At 46.4% G+C, this 11,338-nt stretch overlaps 1 long non-coding RNA gene across 1 annotated transcript; it reads left to right on the top strand.

Annotated features, from left to right (window-relative positions):
• The first annotated feature begins 2,445 nt into the window (after window positions 1-2,445).
• LOC142151295 (uncharacterized) lies at window positions 2,446-7,222 on the top strand. Its single transcript, XR_012691171.1, has 2 exons — window positions 2,446-2,918; window positions 6,577-7,222. It is a non-coding gene; the product is annotated as an uncharacterized LOC142151295 (long non-coding RNA).
• The last annotated feature ends 4,116 nt before the right edge of the window (window positions 7,223-11,338 follow it).

An 11,338-nucleotide genomic window follows, 5' to 3' on the forward strand; every position in this document is an offset into this window, starting at 1 on the left:
ATTATATTCTGTTTTGTTTACAAGCTGGTGAATAAACTGTCTGTGGTTGCTATGGTGAAACGTCTGGACTTGTGTGGTTTACTACTGCTGCTCACCCAGGAGATAGTACCTATTCCGCTGATTACACTACAAGTCTTTATATAGTGCGAAATCATGGGGGAGCATGTCTTCTCTGGGAGTGTGTGTTACACACAGTAGTAAATTATATTTACAATCACATGCAAATGATTTGGTTAAGTGTGTATAAGGTTGCTGACCTCTGCATGTTATATGATCACTGACTTTACACCTACTGGGTTAAATCTTGTATAAATATCACATGCAAATAAATGGATAAAATTCTACCATACATTAAAGTATTGACACGTGACATGATGGATACTACAAGAATATGCAAACACAAATGGGAGGTTCAAACATGTCCATATGCTTATTGCTTTTTCTGCATGGGAAAGACAGTAGGTTATAAATAGACCTATGTGGCGGAGCTTCCTTCAGTTTGGATATGATTCATAGTCCTTTTTTACGATTATATGTATTTCTGTATCTGTAGAGAAATCTGTATGTGAAAGAACAAATAATGTATTTATGTTTCAAGGTGGTGATTGGTCTTTTTTAGGGGCTTGTAGTTAGTCAACAGCTGCAGTCAGTTGGCAGAGAAAGTGCAGAACTGATTTTGGAAATGATAATATGTTTAACATAGTTGATTAGTGTTGTCCAAAAAACCTTCAGTATGTAATTTCTTGTATATTTAGGAATGAATGTTGCCATGCCAATTTTATTTGGGGGCAATTGTGTAGGATTATTGACTTTTCTGTTTTTGTTTGGATGTAGCTTAATACACAATGATGACATTTTCAGCAGGAAAATAGAATGTAAGGTATCGTATAGGTAATACAATTGCTATTAACTGTTCTTATTCTGTAGAAAAACTACAAAATTTGAATAGAAGATTGTTTGCATTGTGTTTTATGTCAAGTGTATAGTTACAAAAAAAGCTTGGGGTAAGAATTCTTAGCATTTAAAGCTATATACAACATGACAAGTGAGGCTTTTTAGGACGAACGCACTTAAAGGGCGACAGGGTTTGTAATAAGCTAAACACTTACCTTAAGGGGTTAACATGGGGTGTGGACCGACCAAGGGTTGCTTCCGTGGGAGGGACTTTGATTGAATATAGCAGGCTGTACTTCCTGCTCTGCCTCACTTGCAGCACGAGATCCAGAGGGAGAGAGCCTTTAGAGGAGCACAGGAAAAGATAAGTATCTTGTGTGTCTGTCTTTTCTCCCTATTTTTTTTTTTTGCTTTGTCTGTACCTTGCCTCCTGTGTTTTTCCTGTAGTCTGTCTTTTTTGTTTTTTATAGTTTGTTTGTCTGCCGTTATCCGGGCGTCCTCTCCTCCGTTTAGGGCCAACTATCCCCCCCCCCCCGTCGCCCCCCTCCTCTCTCCCCTTATCCTCCCATGCGGCCATGTCCCCTATTCTGTTTACATTCCCCGTTCTTCCTGACTCCTGTTTGTTTTTTTTTATCCTCGTCCCCCTTTCTGTATTTCCTTTTCCCCTTTCTTCATCATGCCCCGTCCAAAGCGTGCCTCTATCCGGCCAGCGCGGTGTAGATCCCCCCCCCCCCCATACTGTCAGCCACCTTACTCTCCCTGCCCAGGTTCAGTACTCTCCGGGTATGGCCAGACCAGCACCCTCTCCCCTTTCACGTAGGTGCTCCAAGTGGATGTGCCCCAGCATCCTCACCTCCTTCCAATCCCTGGACACGGCGGGCAGCTGTCTGTCAGCGCGCTGCGGCGGGGCAGCTCAGTCTGAGTTGCAGGGCCGCTCGCGCATGCGCAGGTCGCGGGTCCCAGCGTGGGGAGCTGCTCTCCCCTGCGCCGGGGGCCCCGCTGTCTCTGTAGGCAGGCGGCGGGCAGGCAGGAGTGTAAGCCCCTCTCCTGCCCGAGTTCCGTTTGGGTCTACCATCCTGGCAGCTTGTAGAACCCTCCTCCTAGTCATGGCCGGGCTCGTCCACCAGGGGGAGCACGGCCACAGTAGTTGTAACACACTAAAATGCCCAGTTATAACACACTGACATGTCCCATTATCACCCCCCCTCCCCCATCCCGTTCTGAAAGAATAAACCTGTCTAACCCCCCCCCCCCCCAACGCCCCTCCTCTGTCCCTCACCAGTTTTTCTTTCCCCCTGGCCCGTTTTTGACCCAAAGTAGCAGAGGCTCATCATGGGGGGTGCGGTTTTAGTGGGGACCCCCTGTCAGCGAGTAGAGTCAGTCGTGGCCATTTTACCACAGAATACATGGGGACGTCTATTCGGGGAGGTGGAAGGAGTTCATACAGACAGAGCGTGCAAATTCTAATGTAGGGTATGGAACGTCTGCGAGGCTTCCCCTTTACCACCTATCTTTATCTCCAACAGATGATAGTACTCAAGCCGCACGTGGATGGCAGGCTAACGTAATTATAGACTACAGCCATGGTAGCGTCGATTGCGCGTTTCACGGGCCCTTCCCATTTTTAGATGTGGTTGCCCCGGTCGGTCTTGGCTGGGAGCCATCCAGGACACGTTACGTTAGGGCGCCCCCCCTCCCCACAGCATTGCGAGGAGTCAGCATTTTTATTCTCGTGCGGGATGCTATATAGCATAATCCAGCGGGGACGACGGCGGCCACGTACCTGGGAGGCGCAGCAGCGATTCGATTATCCTGTTAGAAATTAACCCACTCTCCTATATTCTTTTTCAGAACCAGTGGTCGAGGAGCAGGAGGCAAGGGTGATCAGCCAAGGTCACACTCACAGGGACGGATGCCTGCAAGGGACATCAAGGAGTCGACTCCGGTTATGCCGGTCGGACAGGTCGCTTCAGCCAGTGCCGGGACGGCAGCAGGGACAAGCGAGGGGACGATGGCTCCCGTGGGTGAGTCTAATACTTTTATTACACACAAATCACAGCTGTTGGGGTCACCAGCCCTCTTCACGAGCAGTGAGTCTTCTGGATCTGATGACAGACCTAGGAAACTGATCAGGTTGTTAGAGACGCAGTTACTAGGTAAGCGCAGTAAACAGACACCTCAGGCAGGAAGCGCAGAACAGTCAGTGGTTCGGAGTGATGTAGGGCAGGTCAAAACCCTTCAAATTATGCATGGTATTAGGCATAGCATGCTGGATAGAAAAACGAGGGAAGTATGTAGACATGTATCCATTGGCTGGCGAGGACAAGTAGGCTTTGGCGGCAGCATGCGAAACGACTGGTACCGATCGTTCCCTCGATGGGTGAATGCCTTCTGTATTTTCGCTACGATATATCTGGAGACTAGGCCCGGTGAACAGGCTGATGTATGGAGATACAGACACCTTATTGGCGGGATGTTCGTAAAGGACGGCCCGGTAATTTGAACGGCATATGACGAGCTGTTCAGGAAGCGTAGGGGTGGGCGAGTGAAGCTGCCTCTGGGGGTCTAAAGATATTGACACCTGGTTGGAGCTTATGAGACTGAGCAGCCTGGCGGCAGAGGGCGACATAAGCAGAGGTCTCAGGGCCCGGGGAGGGCACAAAATACCCTCCCCACAAGAAAAGAAGATGCTATGACTTTAACGCAGGGTCTCGCCAGAGAGGATCCTCCTGTAGATTCAGGCACACCTGCACGTCATGCGGCGGAAAGCATCCAGCCGTGGAATTTGCAAAGTCCTGCGGAATTGGGGGAAGGGGAAGAGGCACTGGTCCAGCGTTGCCGAGTCGGGGGTCCATCGCCAGTTGGCTTGGCGGAACTGGACAAGTGGCTCGCATGGTTTGATGTCAGGGACGCTGCGGCTCTTCTTCACGACGGGTTCCATCTCAGTTTTAAACTCCCCATTCAGGGTAACTTTTCCACAGCTTCGCCGGTTAATCTGAAATCGGCGCTTGCTCTGCAGAAAGTGTTATATGAGAAAATAGGAAAGTAGGTTGGTTTGGGCGCACGATTGGCCCGCTCTGGCTTCCGCCTATCCCCAACCTGATTTTGGTCACGGTAGGTGTGGTCCCCAAGAAGGCAGAGGGAAAGTTTAGGCTGATCCAGCATTTGTCTTATCCTGCTGGCCAATCTGTGAATGACGCAATCGACGTCACCCTTAGCCCGGTCAGCTATCAGTCTTTTGAGTCTGCCCTAGCTTTCGCGCAAGAATGCGGTAGGTGTTCCCTTTTAGCTGGATTCCGATATCGAGTCGGCTTTCAGGTTGTTACCCCTTCACCCGGAATCGTATCAATACATGGGTTTTTCGGCATCTTGGCGGATACTATATTGATCACTGTCTGCCCATGGGTTGTTTGATCTCCGGTGCGCTATTCTAGAAGTTTAGTAGTTTCTTGCATTGGTGTATTCAGGTGGGAACGGGGTGTCGGTGGATGCGCATTATCTTGACGACTTCAAAAGGCTTTGTTTAGGGTGCTAGGCGTTCCCATTGCAGCGGACAAAACAGAGGGCAACTACGTGTATCTCATTCCTCGGAATTGAGAGCGACACTTAGGCAAGGATCTGCAGGCTCCCAGCTGGCAAGGTGACTACGATGTACGAGGACATGGCGGGTGTGTTAGGTTCCAGCTCCGGTACACTGAGGCAGGTCCAGTCCTTGTTAGGGAGGTTCAATTTTGTCTGCCGGGTAATTCCCATGGGGAGGGTTTTTCTGTAGAAAATTACAGTGAGCCACCGCGGGTAGGAGTGGGCCGCACGCGGCTATACGGCTATCCAGGGAGATCAGGGATGATATGCAGATCCGGCTCATTTTCCTCAATGGGGTTCAACGTCAGGCGTACTTGGCCGTCTCCACACATAGCTAACTTTGAGACCAACCTGTCCACGGACGCCTCCGGAGCGTGCGGTTTTGTTTTTGGGGCTTATCTGGACGGGCATTGGTGCGCTGTTAGCTGGCCCGACGTCTGGCGTAAGGAAGGTATTACCAGGAACTTGCTGGTCCTGGAGCTATTCCCGATTGTGGTGGCAATCGAACTGTTGGCACCCACATTGCGGGGTAAGCACATAGTCTTTTGGTGCGACGGTCTGGGGGGTGGTCCAGTCGATCGACCAACAGAGTGCCTCGGCTCAGCATGCAATATATCTGCTGCGTCATCTAGTTTTTGCGCTGTTTGGAGAATGATATCTCGTGTAAGGCTAAAACATGTCCTGTAGGTGCAGAATAGTTTAGCCGATGCGTTGTCTCGTTTTCAATGGGGTAGGTTTCGCAGTTTGGCTCCCCAGGCAGACTGTGTTGGTACTCTGTGTCCCCCTTGTGTTTGGCAGATCATCAAGCCGGCATAGGGGGCTCGCAGAGCAAGCGGTAGCCCCCTTCACCCTACGAACATACCAGTCGGCATGTAGGTGGTTATCGCTGTTCAACAGACAGAATGAACGATCTTAGGCAGGTCAGCGTGACGCGATGCTTGCCTTTATGTGGGATAGATTCTCTGATGAGGAGTCTAGAACTTCTACGGCATCTACCTTGGCTGGGATATCATTTATGGCTAGGATGCATGGCTACACGGTTGTTACAAAGGGTTCTTAATTAGCAAGGCCCTGTAGGGGGGGTGAGAGTTCATCCCTCTCATGCCGATGCTCGTTTGCCAATCTCCTCTAACATGTTGGGCGAGTGGATAAGGAACCTGGTTTTAGTCACATCAAATTAATACGAAAGGCTCTTATGTAGTTTAGCGTTTTCTAGGGCATTTTTCGGAGCATTTTGAATTTCAGAACTAGTTACTGGGCCTGGGGGACATCAGGAGTCCGGTTTGAGAGCGGTGCATGTCAGTTTGGGAGAAGGGATCTTAGACTGTAGAATAATTAGATCTAAGACTGATCAGAGCAGCAAGGGCTCATGGGTACAGTTACCCACTCAGCAAAATAGCCATATTTGCCCGGTTAAGCTAGTGTTACAATTGTAAATAAAAGACCTCAGGTCAGCTTGTTTCTATGTCATTGTAATGGTATGCCTCTGACGAAATAGCAATTTTTCAGCCATTCTGAAGCGGACCCTACAGTCTCTCAATTTAATCAGCGGGACACATTCATTTAGGATTGAGGCGGCCACATCTGCTGCCATGGCGGGGTCCTCTACTGAGACCATAAAAGCACTGGGCCGATGGAAATCCACGGCTTATGAGTCTTACGTTAGAATTGACAGTGTTGCTGATTGATAGTTGTGATGCCTAATCAATTTTGTTTTGCCTTCACAGTTTTTCTTTTTCAATTTTCATTCTCTTCTGGTCCTCCAACCCACCCTACTTCCCTTCCCCATCCCATCTTCTCCCTCCATTTGGTGGGCTACCCTGGGCTTTTCCCGCTCGTCGCTTTAACGCGGGGGCGCGAAGGGATTTTCACCCGGGTTTCCCTGGGCGTAAGTCCTGATTAGTGGTGTGCAGCCGGGGTTTTTCCGGGTGTTGTTTACCTTCGCCTGGGTGGCCTGCTCCCCGTATGTGTATCCTTCCCTTATCCCTTTCTGTTGACCGGTTTCCAACACGCTTTCCTTCTCGGTGATTTATTCTAATTCTGACCTGTCTTCAAACCTGAAGTGGTATGGTTTGTTAACACTGGTTTTTCTGCTTTCAGGTGATGGTGTTTCAACCATGATGGCGTGTGTCATCGGTCACTCAGTCGTTTTTTGGGCCGCTGGCCATCCCAGGTCTAACGTTATCCAGAATCACAGAGGCACTGGAGTGTGATGGTTGGGCAGACGGGGCCGCTGGCCAACAAGGGGCAAAGTTAATCATGGATCACAGTGGCACTGAGCCAAAATGGTGTGGTAGATGGGTCTTAGGTTGGCCTGATCTTATGAGTGTCGGTGGTTCTCGGTTAGTTGGTGGCGGGCTGCGGCGTCTGTGGGGCGCAGCGGGGTAGGAAGGCACTGCGTTCAGCGGCTGATTAGTGGGCGCACAGGTAGTTGTCGTAGGTCACTGCCCCCCTTTGAGGCACCAGTAACTCCTTTTGTCCCTTCGGTGAGGAGGGTCCCTGTCCGGCTCGGTGAGGGAGGGCAGCGTGAGTTTGAAAGGGGCAGTCACTCTGACGCCAACTCAGCGCAATTTGTGTAGGGATTTGTTCCCCGTGGTTTGCGGACTTATGGCGGTTTGCGCTTGTCCCCAAAGTGATCTTGTGTGATCAGCTTGAGAGCTGTTCCGCAGTGCCCTTTCTCCGCCACCATAGGTTTTAGTTTAATATAATCCTTATAATAAAATTTCTGCCAATTTTTAATAACTTATTTCACGTCTCCGTGTGTTTATTGGCATGCAAAGGTTTATATTTTAAGGTTCATGTGAAGTTTATGGTAACATACACGGTGAGCCCTTTATTATTTGCACTCTGTTTTATGTAAAGATTTAATTAAAAGTTATTATTTATTGGTATACCATTGTCTGCACTATCTTTTCTAGTACCTATTAAAAGTTAATATTGTTTCACGGAGGGGGGCACTAAACCAGTATCTTGCCTAGGGCCCTATGAGGTCTAAATCCGGCTCTGCATTTGCTAGGAATGGCTGAATATTGTGATAGTAAATCATGCAAATATGACAGCCCTGTACTCCTGCAGAATTATCCTCTTGAAGCTTTATGTGTGACTGCTCATAGGGGTTAGTGAGAATATCACCAAATAGATATTATACATATGCCTGCTTTCAATGAAACATATAACCAACTATTTACCATTGTCTGAAATGCCACAGACATACAATTCATGCACATCTTCTATATTTCATTATTTTGGATTTAACCGGTGTAACAAGCAGTGCAATTTTTTATGACGTGGCTTCATCTGTAATTTGTAACTATGACACATGTAATGTGATCATACCAGTGTGCTGTCAATTGCCCAAACACTAGTATTTGGTAAGTTAACAAATATGTGAAAAGAGGGCTGGAGCACAACTTCTAAGATAGTGGTCTGATTTAACCCCCTTCCAAAGAAAACTCTAGATATAATTATTTCTCCACTTATTAAAATACCAGCTTAAAACTGATATTATGCTGAGAGCAGTGTTATTAAGTTGTGAACATATAATGAAACAAATACATTTGAATATACTTTAGTACAGAGACTTTACCTAGTGGTTAATGCATACTTGCCAACTCTCCCGGAATGTCCGGGAGACTCCCGCATTTTGCGAGAGTCTCCCGGACTCCCGGACGAGTGTGGCTATCTCCGGAATTTTGCCCACTTCACAAGGAAGTGCCCCACTTCCTAGTGAAGTGGGCAGAATTAGATCCCAAACGCCGCGATTCCCAGTGAATCGCGGCGTTTGGCCCCGCCCCCGCTGTCAAATGACGCGTTTGCGTCATGACGTCACAGGGGGCGGGGCCAAAATGATGTCATTTTGGCCGTCCCGCTACCCTCACGCCCCCCTCCACTGGCTGGCTCCCGGAAGGGAGCTGAAGAAAGTGGGCAAGTATGGGTTAATGGGGTTGGTGTAGGGCAGTAATATAAAGAGAGCGCACTGTATTAACTCATTCATATTAACCCTGCTTATGTATGCCAATTGTTATTTACATTCCAGTTGATTCATTTCCTTTCTTTTAAAAATGTGATCATGATTATTTATCATTTTTTCTGTTAATATTCTTCAACATATAAACAGTTTTTCAATGCTGGTAGAGAATCCATTAAAACTAGAATATGCTTGGTTCTCCCTGGGTTATCATTATTATATGGTGTTTCTACATTTGTGGCCACAATTAGGAGACACACCATAGGAGAGGGATTTTATCTCAGTTTGCGATAAAGAGATATGGAAAATAAGATTTACAGCAAATGAACAGAGAGAAAAGGAATTAAGCCATAAAGTCTTGTAATAATAATAAAAATGCAAGTTCCCCTGACCCTTCAGTCATTCAGTACAGATAAAAGAGGGCAATTGCCGCAATACGGAATAAAGTGAGAGAAGTTTAACACCCTGACTTGCAGTATAGCGAAATCCATCACAAGTTTCTGGTGAGCTCTGTACCTTCCACCCATATTATATAGTTCTTCTCTTCGTTGACTGCTGTCATCAAGCTGTAAATTAGAGATGTTCACTTACCCCCGTGTTCTGGTTTTAGTTTTAGATCTGGATTAACTTCGTGTTTTGCTTTTGGTTTTGGATCCCTATTTTTTTCTAAAATCCCTTTTTTTTTCTTTTGACCTAAAATCACATAATTTTGCTTTTTTTTAATCCCCCTACATTATTATTAACCTCAATAACACTAATTGCAAATCATTTGCAGTCAATTTGACCACCTCACAGGTCACAATATTATTTTCAAACACTTTCAAACAAAGACTACAGCAGTTCTTGCCAGTGATAAGAAGGCCATTGTCATGCCTGGGCATAAGACCAAAAAATCCACCTCTTAACGGTGGAATTATTTTTACCCAAATCCTGAAAACAGTTGTCTAACCATTTGTAACATTGTAAAGCTACAGTCAGTAGAGGTAGGGACCTTAGCCATCTAGGATCCTCATCCAGGTTACGCCATTTGAAGCAAGTTCATGGAAAGCTTTTGTGAAAATCAGAAACTTACGCTAAAAAATAATACAACAAGCAATCCAGCATCAGCTAGCTCCCTTCTCTCAGCTAGATCCCAGCACCTGCAATCTACACCTTCATCATGAATATCCTTACAAGTGATCGGAGTTAGTCCAGCATCCAAGTGTCTAAGGCGTGATGACTACTCCCCTATCCAAGACTCCTCAGAAGAATCCTTGAGCATTAGGCCCACTGCTGCTGCTCCTGCTGCTGGGGGTGGATCTTCAACCCAGAAGCAGACCAAGAAGAAGACTACTAGTAGTTTACAACAATTGACTGTTAAACAATCCTTTGCAAGAGCAAGCAAGCATGAAAGCTGTCACCCAGTTGTAAAGCGGATTACAGACGCCATGGCGACTATGCTAGTATTAGATCTGTGTCTAACATCCACTATTAATTCAGCTGGTTTTAGACATTTACTTGAGGTCTTCTGTCCCTGTTACCAAATTCAATCACAACACCAATTTACTAGAAAAGCTATTCCTCACCTCTACCAGAAGGTTTGTAAAAATGTAATTATTGGGCTACAAAATGCCATTCTACCCATTGTACACTTAACCACAGATATGTGGACAAGCGGAACTGAGCAAACTTAAGATTATATGATTATGACAGCCCACTGGGTTGGTGATTCGCCTTCACCGGCAGGGACAGCAGCAGCATGTACCCAAGAACATCGCATTTTTCAAAGGCAGGCTACTCTGTGTATCAACTGCTTCACTTAGATTGTTATTATTATTATTATCGTAGATTTGTAAGGCTCCACAGTGCCATACAGTAGGGAAGACAAGGACATACATAAAACAAGACATACGTAAAACAGGACATACAAGGCAGACAAAATGAATGGAGAAATGAAAACAAAGGGTATGGAGGACCCGGCTCATTAGAGAGCTTAAATTCTAAAGGGAAGAGGGCACAGCTGAAACAAGAGGAGCGAGTGTGGCTCAGAGTGGAGATTGGGATAGTTGTGAGGGTGCATTTGTGTGAAAAGTGTTATCGAAGATAAGGTCACCTCTATAAAAGAGATGGGTTTTCAAAAAGCATCTAAAGATTTGAAGGCTGTGGGAAAAGTCTGATTGAGTGTGGTAGGGAATTCAATAAGTGGGGAGCAGCACGGGAGAAGTCTTGAAGGCGGGAGTGAGAGGTGGTTATCAAAGATGAGACAAAGCGCAGGTCAGAGGGAATACCGCTGACAACCTGTTTGAAAAACTAAGGGATGACATTGCAACATGGCTTATCCTGCTTGGACTCTCCTGAGGATATGTGATTTCTGATAATGCCACCAATATTGTTAGAGCATTACAGCGGGGGGAATTCCATCACATTCCCTGTTTTGTTCACACAATCAACTTGGTGGTACAGAACTTTTTAAAAAATGGCAATGACATGCAGGAGATGCTGTCTGTGTCCCGAAATATTTAGGGTCATTTTCGGGATTCTGCAACAGCATGTAGGAGAATGCAGCAGCTGCAAGAAGAATAGAATTTAGGGGGAATGTACTTTAGTCCAGCGCAGTGGAGAATACTTTCCGTGTTGTGCAAGGTGCTGAAACCACTCAAAGTAGTCACCTGTGAAGAGAGTGCAGACACTGTTAGCTTGAGTCAAGTGATTCCCCTAATTAGACTTTTTGAAAAGCAGCAAGAGAAATTGAAGGAGGAAATGAAACAAAGCAATTCTGCTAATTATGTTGGACTTGTAGATTAAGTACTTTATTCACTACGCCAGGATCCGAGAGTTATCAACATCTTGAAATTGGATCATTACATTCTGGCAACTGTGCTTGATCATAGGTTTAAGAGCTATGTCTTTTCCTCT

The sequence above is a fragment of the Mixophyes fleayi genome, chromosome 4 (assembly GCF_038048845.1).
Source record: "Mixophyes fleayi isolate aMixFle1 chromosome 4, aMixFle1.hap1, whole genome shotgun sequence".
In the NCBI taxonomy this organism is placed as follows: Eukaryota; Metazoa; Chordata; class Amphibia; order Anura; family Limnodynastidae; genus Mixophyes; species Mixophyes fleayi.